Genomic DNA, 13,428 nt, shown 5'->3' with positions numbered 1-13,428 from the left:
ATTGTCATCATGACTAGTAACCATTGGTAGCCTTATCCTCCATAAATGTGTTTAACCCCCTTTTACAGCCATCCATGTTGGCAGCCATCACTACATTTTGTAGTAGATTGACCCTAGTCTTCGGGGTGTGGACCACTTGTCTTTACACCTCACATACTGAGACTATTATTACAATGGAATTTCCACTGATGTCCCCTTTAACGTTGGGAGAAATGAGTTTCTAAAGGGGTTTGTTTGTTTGTTGACCATCCTTGGATTGGTGGATCACAGGTTTGGCAGGCTTGCCCCTGCAGGTTCAGTTGACGGGGTGATGAGAAACCCTATTACTGAATCCAGGCAACCCCCTCTGTATGTTGCCAGAGCACCCAACTGAAGGTATGTGTTTCCTCCAGATGTGTTATAAGCACCCAAGAATAATCACTCTCCTCCCCTTCTCTGCAGACTTGTTAAAATGTGGATAGGCTTTCCATAGTAATTGCTTGAAAGAAGTTCTTCCTTGCCTTGTGAATAATGAGGCCAGCTGGATCCTTTCCATGTAGTCACCGGTTCTTTTCTTTTAGTACCATCTTCCTAGTCATTAGGAACATTGCTGAGCTCTTGGGTTTCAGCCAGGCACAGAAATGCTTTAACATGGCTCATTGAAAGTCAATATTTTCAAAAAACCCCGTTGGTTGTACTTGGTGTAACCCACTTCTTCCTTTCCAAAGTTAATTTGGTTTCTTTCTGGAATATCAGACCCAATGTCCTGTGGCATTCCTTCAGAACATCCCGTTCTAAGAAGAAGAAGAAAAAAAGGGTTTGGATGCCTTTTCTTTCCATTTTGCTGAGCTGCTGTTCTAAGGTCAGATGTTTATGGACAAATGAAGGCTTAAAAAAATGGAAAATACTTAAATAAAATCAAATCCAACAGTGCTGGTCTTTGGCGCCAGCAATTCAGGCCAATGTCCACTTTAACTCCTGCTAGCTATAGTCCCCTTTCTTCAGCAAACTGGTCTCTCTCTTTCTGTTTTTGTTTACCGCGACCATAATTGCAAGTCCAAGCTCCGACCTCAGGCCACTCGAGAGAGCTGAAGCCAGAAGGAAAGTCTTCCTGAAACCTAGTAACGCTGACGTCAGTGGCTTTGTCCCTTGTCGGCATGTCTCAAAACATTTTGGCTATCCGATGGCAAAGCCTGAAACATGGGATCAGTTTCTGAAGGACGTTATGAAGCACATTCTTTAATAGGGGCTGAACTGTTAGCAGGAGCCATAAGGTGACGAGCCAGATGTGACTGTGGTGTAAGACCTCTCTGACTGAAACTGGGTTACATGAGGGAGTGAATTCGTTCTTGTGGTTTCAGCAGTAATGCTAAAACTTTCGCAGAATTCCATCTGCTTAGCTCAGTCATTAGCGATTGGCTTCTTCAAGCAGAAGTCTTCCTTGTTGTCTCTCTCTTCTTCTTCTTCTTCTTCCTCTTCTTCTTCTTCTTCTTCATTTTTTACAGCTGTTGCCTGTCCAAGCTGTGTTGACATTCAATAAATGTAAGGGACACCCCCCCCGCCTCTGTAAGAAAATCACAAGCCTCCACTTCTATTTGTCTGTCTTAAATGCAGCACAGTACTTGTCTCTGATGCTTCTCAAATTATGTAGCTGCAGAAGTGGAGAATAAACATGAGCCTAAAAGTTTTCCAGTATAACCGTCTTCATCAGGACACAACCATCCATACACATGTATAATTGTGGTGAGCGAGGATCCCAAATTCTGAGTTCCCACAGGAATGCCATGCCAGGTTTCAGTGGGGCAGGGCCACACTTGGGGGTGAGCGGCATTAACAGTAAGGGCCACAGGTCCACTATTGGATTATTTAAGGTTAAATTGCAAAAAAGAAGAGTGTATTTTAAAATCATGTGAATAATCATACATGGCCTAACACAGGGGTGAAGAACCTCTATCAGCATGAAGGCTGAATTCCATTTCAGAGAAGCTTTTGGGGGCCACATTCCAGTGGCAGGTGGAGCCAAAGGCTAAAATTACCAACAATACCAGCATATTTGTGCTTAAACCTCTTAGTGCCACTAACTAAGCTTTAGGAGAGGCATTTCAACCTTTTAGAATGGGGGAAAACTGCACAAAAGCCAGGAAACAGCCAAATGATTGGTGGCTGTGGGAAAGTGGGTGGGACCAGAGGAAGGGGCATGACCATCTGGGAAAGGCCTAATTGCTACCCTGAAGGGCCAGATTTGGCCCTCGGGCCTTAGGTTCTGCACCCTTGGACTAAAACATGGGGCATCCACCCTTCCTGAATACTCATCTTTGGTTCTTATTACGAGTCCCAGGAAGGAAGCGTTGGCATGATAATACCCCTTCAACATTTCTGTCCATTTCTTATTCTATTTGCAATTTAACTTTCCAATGGCATATGCTGGGCATATCCTTTGTCATGCCCAGTTCTGGAAGCCATTGCCAGTGTTCATCATTCATCTCATAATTAACAACTGATGGCCAGTCAAGACCCTGTCCAGCACTGCTAACTGCTTTGATACATTGTTGGCGGGGGGAACGGTGGCAGTAATTCAGCAGTTTAATTGATGAAGATCATTCAGCAAAATCTCTTTTTGTCAAGGGATATAGGATGTATATTTCTATCTCGGTGCAACGTTTCCCCCATTATTTGTGGAAAGCCTCTCTGGATCTATAACCATAAGTACTTCAAACGACAAGCAGGTCTTTACTCATTTTCAGGCGTGTTCAAATCCATTCCATCAGCACTGGCTTCAAATTGTATAAATCTTCTCTATTGTGCCACACAATCTCCTAGTGTGGACAGCCAACATCAATTTGTAATTGTTAATGATGGAGTTGGCACTGGAACTGGCAGCCACCCAGGAATTTGGAACACTTCATCTTTTCTTCAGGTCTCATAAAATAACCTGAAATAATTGAGGTAATCAATTCAGTGAGAAAGCTACACCCGGTTCTTATAGAACAGTGTAGAAAGGTGGAACCCACCAGTTAAAAGCAATGAAGTTCTTCCTGGCTTAGAAACATTCATTCATCTTCAAGCCAGTCAGAAAGACTGTTGCAACTTGAATGTTTACACTGGAAAGTCCAAATGTTTCCCACCAAAATGCATCCATTGTCATTTTCATCATTGCTGATCTCTTTTCAGCATGCAAAGAGCTTAAGTATTCTAATTCCATTTATTTGGACAGCAATCTTGAGAAGTTAGTTAAACGGACAAGATAGTGACTTACTCAAGGCCATTAAAGGACATATGTAAAAACAGACCACAATAGGATCTGAGGTCTCTAGATTCTGGTGAGTGGTAATGATATAATGTCTAGGGCCCAGAGCTCTTCAGACCCTTTCTGGACCTAATTGGACTCATTTTGGCCAAACAGGCATCTGGTTTTCCAGACTCAGAAAATTTATCTGTTCACATCTGACATAGGAAGATGGCACTTCTTTGGGGTGGATTTTCAGCTGTGATTTCCATCTCCTGAGGAATCCACCTGCAAATCCCATGGAGGTTGTGGAACTCCTGAATGGATGTCTGGTGGTATTTTGGCATGGATGAGAGTGTACAAGCTGAGACTTAAAACAAGTAAGATGGAGGTGCTGTGGGTTGAGAAGCTGACCAATCTGAGCGGAGATGTGAAACCGGTCTTGGACTAGATCTACATGGCAACGCATGCAGAAGCGTTTTCAGCTGTTATCTGGATTATAATGAAATTGGCTTTGGTCCGTCAACAGCACACAAAGCATGAGAAGTGGATTATACACCACCTAAACACCTGCTTTCACAAGTCACACAAGAGCACTCCTTCCACTGTTGCTGGCTCCCGCTACTGTCCGCCCCCTCTCCTTCCCCTCTGTGAATGAAACTGCCCTTTTTTGAATAGGAAAAGGAGTCTAGATAGCTGGTGTGCTGCTCTGAAGGCCTGAAACAGCACAGCTCCATTTTTCTCAGTGTGAAAAAGACACTATAGATTCTCAATGGGTAAATGCTTGTAATGGGAAAAAAGAGGGAATGGGGGGAGGGGTGGCCCCTCCCCTTGACCAGGTCCCTGCCAGGTCACAGAAATAGGCATGCCCACTATTTAATGTAGGAGATGGGCACACAGCAGCAGAGCCACTCTGGAGCTGCATTTGAGAAAAACAATGCATTAAAACAACTTTCAGAAAATGTGCCTTTTCCGGAGGGAAGCTTTGGGGTTGCTGCGGGTTGGAGACAGCGTCATCTGTCATGAACAACCCTGATGTGTTCTCCATCCGCATTGAATCAGCCATGTAGATTGGCTCCCTGGATAGGGGCAGCAATGGGGGATCAAGTTCTTAGCTTGAGCTGCTCTTAGTCTCATTGCTATCAGTGGAGGTGCAAGTGATATCAGTGACCACGAGCACCTTTTACCATCTTTGGTTACTCATGCATTAGTTACTTTCAGACTTGACCACTGTAATGTCCTCTATATGGGGCTGCCTTTGAAGTTGGTTCAAAAACGTCAATTGATGCAAAATACAGCCACCCAGATAACGGTGGGGGCCAAGAGGTCCAAACTGATAACACCAGTTGCACCAGTGGCACTGATTACTGATGCATTTGCAAACCCAATTCAAAGTACTGGTGTTAACCTTTAATGCCTTAACCTTTAATGCCTTAAATAGTTCGGGGAACAAGTTACCTACCATGTTAAGATCATCTACAGAGGCCCTGCTCATATAAGATCAGTTAGCTTGGTAGGCACAAGCGATAGAGCCTTCTTGGTGTTGGCACCATAGTTATGGAATTCCTTTCCAATGGAATTGCACATGCCTCTGCAGTGCAGGTCTTCAAAAGGACCTTCAAAAAAAGTCCTATTCCAGGCCGCCTTTCCTTAGCGGTGTTTTTGTGCTGCTGGTTCTGGAGAGCTTTGTGAATCCAGTAAACTTGCATACCATGAGACAAGCAGCCCATGCTTTTGTTACAACTACTACTTGGATAGCTATCGGCAAGTAGGTTTTAGCTAGTATTGCTAACTCTAGAAAGCAGATAAGTTTCCAAATTCAGTCAGCCAACTTTTCAGTGCCTGGCTCTTTCATCGTTTGGAAGCAGTGATGCTTCTGGTCTGTGTTGGCAACACAAATGTGTGTGTATGCGTGCTGTGTTCCCTAGAAGCGTACCCCATCTCCTATAATTCTTAGAACAGAGTGAATAAATGATTCAAAGCAAACATTTCAATGTCCTTTCTTCCTGGAATGAAAGCCACAGCTGTCCCCTACCTATTTTGCAACCCTGTAATAACAAAATAGGACATTTTGTCTTGGAGTCCATATTTCCCCAGCACAGTTCTACTGTGGTCCATTCTGATTTACCCTTCCCTACTAACTATGGGGTAAGTTCATGCTTTCTGTCACCTATTCCCATCCCACCTGGATTCTGTCTTTTGAGAACCATATAAAAGAAACCAGTTCCCTGATTTCATTTTATATTTGGGAAGTGAGGGCACTTGGTCAGTGATGTCCTTTGAGATATAAGGCATGGGAAGTGACTTAATGTGCCAAAGTGTTGCCTAAAAAGTCAGGAGCCTGCCTCCAAGCACCATTCCTTTCACAGAAAGTGCAGTTGTTTCATGGAAGTGTTGAATGGGAGCCATTGGCAGGTCAGGGATGATGGATAAGCAAGTTCACAGTAGCTGCTACTGCTGACATTCTTTACTTTCTCTTACTCCACTCTTTTCTTCTCTTGCGGTGACTTTTGACATGAATAATCCAGGCAGACTGAACTTGCTTCTGCATGTCTGCTTTTGGTATGGGCACCGCGAGGTCATTGGGAACAGTTGTTCCTATGTTTCAAAGGAACTGGAAGGCTGGAGAGGAAGGTAGAGTTTCCATAATATATCTACCTTTCTCCCTTTTCCAGTGCTAACTTCAAACTATACTCCCAACTAGGGCTGTGCAGGGACCTCCCAATCCGACTCGGAAGCGGCTCCATGGTTTGAATTTTGTTTCTGTCTTCCAAGGTATTAGCTATCCCGCCCAATTTTGTGTCATCTGCAGATTTGATCAGCATTCCCTGCACCTCCTCCTCCAAGTCATTACTAAAAATGTTGAAGAGCACTGGGCCCAGGACTGAGCCCTGTACCTTGCCACTGCCCTCTTTGCCTTTACCGCCTTCTCCTCGCCACTGCCTTCTCCGCCTTCGCTGTCGTCGTCATCGCCGCTGCCAACTCCTGAGGCCTGGATGTGCACTGACTCTTACTGCAGGGGGTCACCATTTTTAAAATGGCAACCTCCTGGAAGTTGCCATTTTAAAAATGGCGACTCCTGCAGTAACAGTCGGTGTGCGTCCAGGCCTCAGGAGCTGGCAGTGGTGATGACGGCGGTGGTGGAGGAGGCGATGGAGGCAGCGGCAGAAGTGGCAACGGAGGGGGTGGGCTGCTCAGGAAAGGACCTGGAGGCGCCGGTATGGCTGGGCCAGGGGTGCTGAAGCTCTGAAGCACACCAAGCTCTTTGGAGTGCCCCTGACTTGCTCCAGGTCGCTTTGTGCCCCCTCCATTCACCTTGGAAGCGGTGCAAAGTGACCCGAAGCAGCCCGCTTTGACTCGGGGTTCGGGCCTCGGGCTGAAGCAGTGCACAGCTCTACTCACAACTATGCTTCTTTAGGGATCAGCTAGAAGTTTGTTTGGATTGCATTTTAACACTTTTTAATCCACTTTTTATTGTGAGTTTCCACAAAACAAAGCAAAAGAACAAAAACATAACAAAACCAACAATTTGAAAATATAACAACATACTCGAAAGTCCTCAGTTTCAAACATTACAACATTCTAGGGAGAAAAAAGGAAAAAAGAATAGATTGCACACATAAACTTCAGTAAAAGCAGACCAGATATCCAAATATAAGTCCATTCGCAAGTGACGCTTATACACCACACTTTCAAATGTTGCTAGTGTTGGTAAGTCTTCAGTCCCTTACATTATAGGCAGTGAGCTTTTATCCTTCCCGTATTGTAGTATCAGTCTTTTAGCAGCCAAGAAGATCGCATTTTAATGTGAACTTAACTAATTTTGCACTTTTGGACCAACATGCAAACTGAAACACACAGTTATCCTTCAAAATGTGCACGTCTCTGAATTTTGCACTGGAGTTCTCCAATCAAAAAACATGTTCAAAAATGCATATATCAGGGAAAAGTGGACACAAAAATGCATATATGAGTAAAAATGATGTTAAAATGCATTATATTAGGCAAACTACTTGCAAATGAGGCAGACTTGTGCAAAAATGCATGTATTAGGAAAAATGTGCACAAAAATGCATACACATTTTCATGGGAACTTTAAACAAATTGTCAATGTCCAGGATGAACTGAATTTAAGGTTGAAAAAAATGGGAAAGAGAAACTGACATTGATAGGGTCATCCATCCCCATGCTCCTTCTTGGCTTCCTCTTCCTTTACTCTTCCTGGGACCTTTCTGAGGGTTGAGACCTGGAAGCTAAAAGTTAGGCAGGAGGAAGAAGCCAAACGGGAGGATAGTGGCAACAGTAATCACGCTAAAGCAGCCTTCCCCAATGTGTTGCCTTCCAGGTATTTTGGACTACAAATCCCACCATCCTGGCCATAGGCTGTGGTGACCAGGGATGATGGGAGTTGCAGTCCAAAACATCTGAAGGGCACCAGGTTGGGAAAGGCTGCTCTACAAGTTCTCACATGCAGCTCCCTGTTGATAATTGCCAAATATGACCCTTCAATAGGTGGATGTTCCAACAGTGGTGAATGATGACATCATGTCACTCTTTCAGCCATTGCTCTTAGTTTGGGGGAAGGTTTGATAACCCCCTCATCAATAGTGGTTCATTTCTTAGTTGGTTTTGAGCTTGTCAGTATTGGCATCTCTAGTCTGGCATCTCATGGAGTGATGCCCAAGCAACATCAGCAGCCACTGTGACTAAATTTGTCAGGAAAGAAGAGTGGAAAGGGATCAGTTCCAAGTACACAAGAAAACAAAAGTTTTAAAATAAGTAAATAATATGTCCAATCCATTTCGAACAGAGTTCTTCCTTAGAGACATTCTTGCACAACTAATTTCATTCCTGGTTATATCTGCACACCATTACAACTTGTTTCTAAGCCATTCATCAGGCCAGAATCAAACAGCATCCATGTTGAAATTGCAATCTGATCTGCAAATGTGGAGATAAAAATCCCAAGGCCTGCATTTAAGCAGCCTTGCTTAGAAGGAAATGAACCACAAATCTGTCTTTCTTCCTGGACACACTGAAGCCAATTCAAATCGAAGGTGTTCAACAGGTTGCATATTGGGGTTCCTCATTTCCTTTCTGTGGTCTGCAGCCATAACCAAGATGATTGTATAATGACTTCATAACAATAGGTGAACTTACTGGAGGGGAAATAAAACCTTGCATGGACTCTGGTGCTGGGATTATTTTGGTGGGTTATATTTTCTTTCAAGAGAGCATTAGCAGCTGAAACATGCAGTAATTAATGGACGGAATTTGCAATAGCAGGAGCAATTAACTGAAGGGGCAACAGTTAACGGCTCAAAACTTTCCATCGTTCAATCATAGGGAAGTATATTTCTATCCCAAATCAGTGACAAATGGCTGTTGAGAGGAAAGCCAGTGAAATGGCTTGACTTCAACATCAGCACTTAATAGCACCGACATAAACAGACACTTTGGTTGTGTTTATTTAATATATTTCTCTGAGAGAAATTCCTCTGTTGAAACAGCAAGTTTCCAGCCTTAGCCAGAGACGATGTTAAATAAACAACCACGTTTCAAGGGGAAATCTCTCCAAACGAAAGTGATATGTTTCAAAAGCGAAAGGTTAGATCTGTTTAATTTTTCTCTTTGTTGCATAGAATTTTCTCCATGAACATCTGGAAGGAAGTGGCATATTTATGTGCAAATGACATCAGAGCATTCCCCATCTGACAATGAAGAAGCAAGGGGCACTTGTGAGTGGATCTCATAACGATGCTGCAAAATGGGGATTTGGCGTTTCTGCAAGATTTTTAGTGAGGTTACACTGATTGGTTACTGACACTGGCAAGGGTGGAACTTATGTTAAATTCATATGGGACCACCAAGACATTTTTCATGATAGTTTTATGGCAGTTGGCAAATGTGTATAGACCAGGGATAGTTGGATCTGTAAATATTGATAACATTGAGATTTTTGGTATTCCACTACCAAGCTTGCTCCATCCCAGTATTTTTTCCCTGCACAGAAATCTATGTACATTTTTGCATGCATTTCAGATATATGCATTTTTGTATATATGCTTTCAGAAACTTATGCAGTGGGTTTGTACATTCTTCAAATGTGTGCATTTCAAATAATGCATTTTTTCTTTTGCAGAACACATCACAAGCCGTATGGACTTCTGACCACAAACTGTGTTCATTTCTGCATCGTGTGAATTAGTTAAATCTGTAAGAAAAACAACCCCTGCCTCACAAAACTCTGAAATAATTCAGGCTTCCAAAATTGCATGACATGCTACATCCAGTGCTGGGCTATGGGGAAAAAACCCACCCAGATATATTAGTAATGCATATTTCAGGACTGAACGCACAATATACTCAGTATTCCCTCCAAAGAATGTAGACCCTTATTTCAAGCACTCTTATCTGTCCTTTGTCTTTTGGAACACTACATAGGCCTTTGGTGTGATTCAGCAATGGCTCTCCTTTTGTTGGTGACGGTGACAAAATCCAGTGCTTGCCATGTGCAGTCTGTATTAATGTTTATATGTGTTTGCTATGTTAAATAGAACCCAGGTAAATTAGGGTTAATTGTTTGGTAGAAAGTGAGTGAAAAGTGGGAGGGGCTTGTGTGTGTGAGGAGACTGAGTTTATAAAAGGCAGGAGCAGAGAGTTGGTTGGTTGGATGGAAATAATGTTGGGAGATAGGGCCTTAGGGTCTGATGAAGCTACATCTAGATAGGGGGGTTATTTTTTATTTATTGCATTAATATCTCACTTTTATTCCTTCAAGGAACCTAAGGCAGCGTACATAATCCCCCTCCTCTCCATTTTAGCTTCACAACAACAACCCTGCGAGGTAGGTTGGGCTGAGTGTCTGTGACTGGCCCAAAGTCACCCAGTGAGTTTCCATGGCTGAGTGGGGACTAGAACCCAGATCTCCCGGCTCCCAGTCCAACCCTGTAGCCACTACATGACACTAGTTGAGGGAATGGGTGTTAGAAGGGGTCAAGTAAGCAGGGCAAGAATGAGAATTGGGTAATTAAGTATAAGATATAACATCTCTTGTATGAAATAAACTTTTATTTGTTCGTTTTTAAATTATAAAATCCCACGTCTTGTTCATCTTTCTACACTACCAATACTGTTCATATTTCCTGGGTACTTCTCCTGGTTGGGTAAAGAGAACCAATTAGGCATGTTGGGTGTCTCTTTTACCTGGTGAATTTAGGCTGAAGCTAATAGGACAGTGAGGACAGCTATCCCAAGCGGAGGCAGATGGACCTGATGTCACAGTCACCCATCCGTATTGGGATGCAATGTGTGAAGGAGAGCTGGCAGCCAATTGTGCCGGAAAATATGCTCTCATTTAAGAGGATTTGGAGAAAGTAAGTGTCGAATTTAAGATCTTCTGTGTCCTAGGGTAAAGACTGATCACCAAGGGGTGGTTGTATATTTTATAAGTGCCCTTTTTCACCAGTGGACTTGCCATATAGACATTAGGGTGGGGAGTACAGATTGCTCTCATACCAGAACTTCACAGGCAAATTGGGTAGAGCAGGCAGACAGTTATTCATATCCCATTTTATATTTGAGGAAATGGATCAATGATCATAAAGGAAATCTAAATATTGGCACAAAGACTGAAGTCAAATCTCTAAACATCTTCCTCAAGGCCTATAAAGAGATCCATCCATCTTCCATTAAGGATTTATGGAGGGCTGGGATCAGAGCATTTCACCAGAGCCATCTGCTAGAAGCAACAAGCCCAGTATTCTTGACATGTGATTTGTTCTAACAGATGCCTGCAAATTATACATCGGAAATATATATTTTGGACCCCAAAAGCTGCTGCAGAGGAATCCCAAACAGTGTGAGAGTTGGGGTGCTATCAAAGAAACTGAGATGGATTAAAGAGATGGTGGAAAAAATAGCAAGCATCCTGCCAGGTCAGATGTGAGAATGAAGGTCTAAAGGATCTAAGAGTGGCTACCAAGGTCAAAGAAACCTGAAATAGAAGCCTCTGAGGAGGGACCCTTTACAAAAGCTGACAGCACAAGAAGAGGTTAGCACGTTGTGGACAGTGCGCTGCTGGCATTCCAGCATAACACAAGGTTTTAAAACAACAACAACCCCAAAGCAAAATGAGTTAGGAAGAAGAGGAATACACTATGAAAGACCTTTCCAAGCAGTTTGACACAGGCTCTGGGTCAAATCGGTCATTTTTACAGATTCCTCATGGAACATTTTCTCTCCATTAGGAGACTCTAACAATCTGGGTGGGGTGTTGTTGTTTTTTGCTTTTGTTTTACATCTCTCCCAAAAAGCAGCAGAAGTTTTTTTTTTATCTTTTTAAAAAATTAATTCTGCTGTGTCATTTTCCTGTGGCGCTGCTGAACGCCTTTCTGCTTGGCAGGGGGAGCTGGGCTCACACAATCTGCACTGCAGACGGAAGAGAGGGGCTGGTCATGATGGGTGAGCTCCACCAGACTTGATCTGGAATTTGGCCTTTCCATGCTTCCTTCATGAGCATTCAGTGAAAATTAAGGCTCTTTTGAGAGTTTTCTGCCAGTTCACAAGGATGATGTGCGCTTGTGCATGTGCGCGCGCGTGTGCTGATGATGGCTTTTGCATCACATTGCCAGTTATCACATTGCCCCCTCTGAATTGTGCATGGATGCTATGGCACATGAATGGCACTTGTAGAATTAATTCATGGATGCTGCCATTGTAGGGATGTGCACATTAGCAACACTTGCCAAAGTTCTCTGAATTCCATCTTGAAGCTTGTTTTGACTCGAGTCCGTATCATATTGCAAGCATTTTTTTCATTCTGCATGAAAATCCATGCTAATTTTCGTGCATATTTTCCCAAATGCATGCATTAATCGTGTGCATCCTTGAAATGTACACATTCTTCTCCCATTGGTTAAAGCATATTTGTGCACATTTTTCAAAAGGACACATTTTTTCATGTGCACCTTTCAAATCTATGCACGCTGCCAAATACATTTTTTTTGCTCCGCAGATCACATTGCAAGCTGAAAATGTACGCACTTCAACCACAGATTGTGTTTGAGTCCATGTTCAGTCTGGAAGGTGTGAACTGGGTGAATCCTGATAAAAAATGAACTGAAATGAATTTTTCGTAATCCTGATGCCATTGTGTGATTGCTGCCTAGCATGAGGATGGATAAGGACATGTGGTTGTGGCCATTTGTGGCTAGGACAAGGATGGACCAGGTGGACTGGCAGGGCAGAAGGACAGAAATTGGAATGCAGAACAGCCTTCCCCTCCAGCTGTTTTGGACCAGTGCCCACCAGCCCCAGCCAACATTGCCAATGGTCAGTAATGCTTAGAGTTGTAGTCCAAAACAACTGGAGGGCACCAGTTTGGGGAAGGCTGATGTAGAGGAATGTCTGAGGCTTTCCACACACAATTCCGGTAGTTCAGTTTAAAACTGAACTAGATAGTGATCCTTTGAGGAAAGCAGTTTGGTTTCTGGCCTCTGTGTATGTATGTGTATATATACTGATCTTTTGCATCCACCAGTTTGATTTCTACTTGCATCCTGACGCATGGCTTTGATTCAGAGTGGAGGTGGTTGGGGAATGACACTCTATGACTTGATCAGGTGGCAGATGTTATTCTGTTAAGCATACAATCACCCACTTTTTCTTTTTCTTTTTAAAAAGCACAGTTTTAAAAAAGTTTATTGTATTTGTTTAAAATATTTCTTTGTCGCCTTTCAGGGCAGGAGCCCTCCCAAGGTGGCTTACAGCAGTAGTTCCAGTGCAGCCTTCTACAATTTGATGCCCTCCAGCTGTTTTGGACTACACCTCCAAGCATTCCTGACTATTGACCATGCTGGCTCAGGCTGATGGGAACCGAAGTCTGAAGCAGCTGGAGGGCACCTGATTGAGGAAAGCTTTTCTAGACAGAGCTGTGAGCAGCTGGCTTCTGTTGCAAATATGCAGAACTGGTTTCCCAATCGTGGATATGTACATTTGAACAAGATGCAGTGAACAAAACACACTTCTCAAATGATGCATGTTTGTATGCACCTTTGTTTCCCAGGCTTAGGGTGCAATCCAGGGGCACTAGACAGCAGCTAAATGGCCATAGGATTGGTCGGTTCCTGGAGAATAGCCTCTCCGCCCCCTCTCTCGTAGGCGACATGGATCGTCCCTGGGCTTGATGCTCATAAGAGCAGCATGGAGTGGGGCAAAAGGGG

The 13,428-nt window shown here is 43.4% G+C and overlaps 1 long non-coding RNA gene across 1 annotated transcript in view; it reads left to right on the top strand.

Annotated features, from left to right (window-relative positions):
• The window catches only part of LOC146358255 (uncharacterized), a 34,555-nt gene extending 24,257 nt beyond the window's left edge, over positions 1 to 10,298 (top strand). The window contains exons 4-5 of the long non-coding RNA XR_014787016.1: positions 8,848 to 8,943; positions 9,348 to 10,298. This is a non-coding gene — a long non-coding RNA (uncharacterized LOC146358255). The remainder of the gene's footprint in view (positions 1 to 8,847; positions 8,944 to 9,347) is intronic.
• Positions 10,299 to 13,428: the final 3,130 nt, after the last annotated feature.

Source organism: Heloderma suspectum, chromosome 1 (genome assembly GCF_057233095.1).
Source record: "Heloderma suspectum isolate Gila_16-S chromosome 1, 16-S_ref, whole genome shotgun sequence".
Taxonomy (NCBI): Eukaryota; Metazoa; Chordata; class Lepidosauria; order Squamata; family Helodermatidae; genus Heloderma; species Heloderma suspectum.
This window is presented reverse-complemented; position numbering and strand designations above follow the sequence as displayed.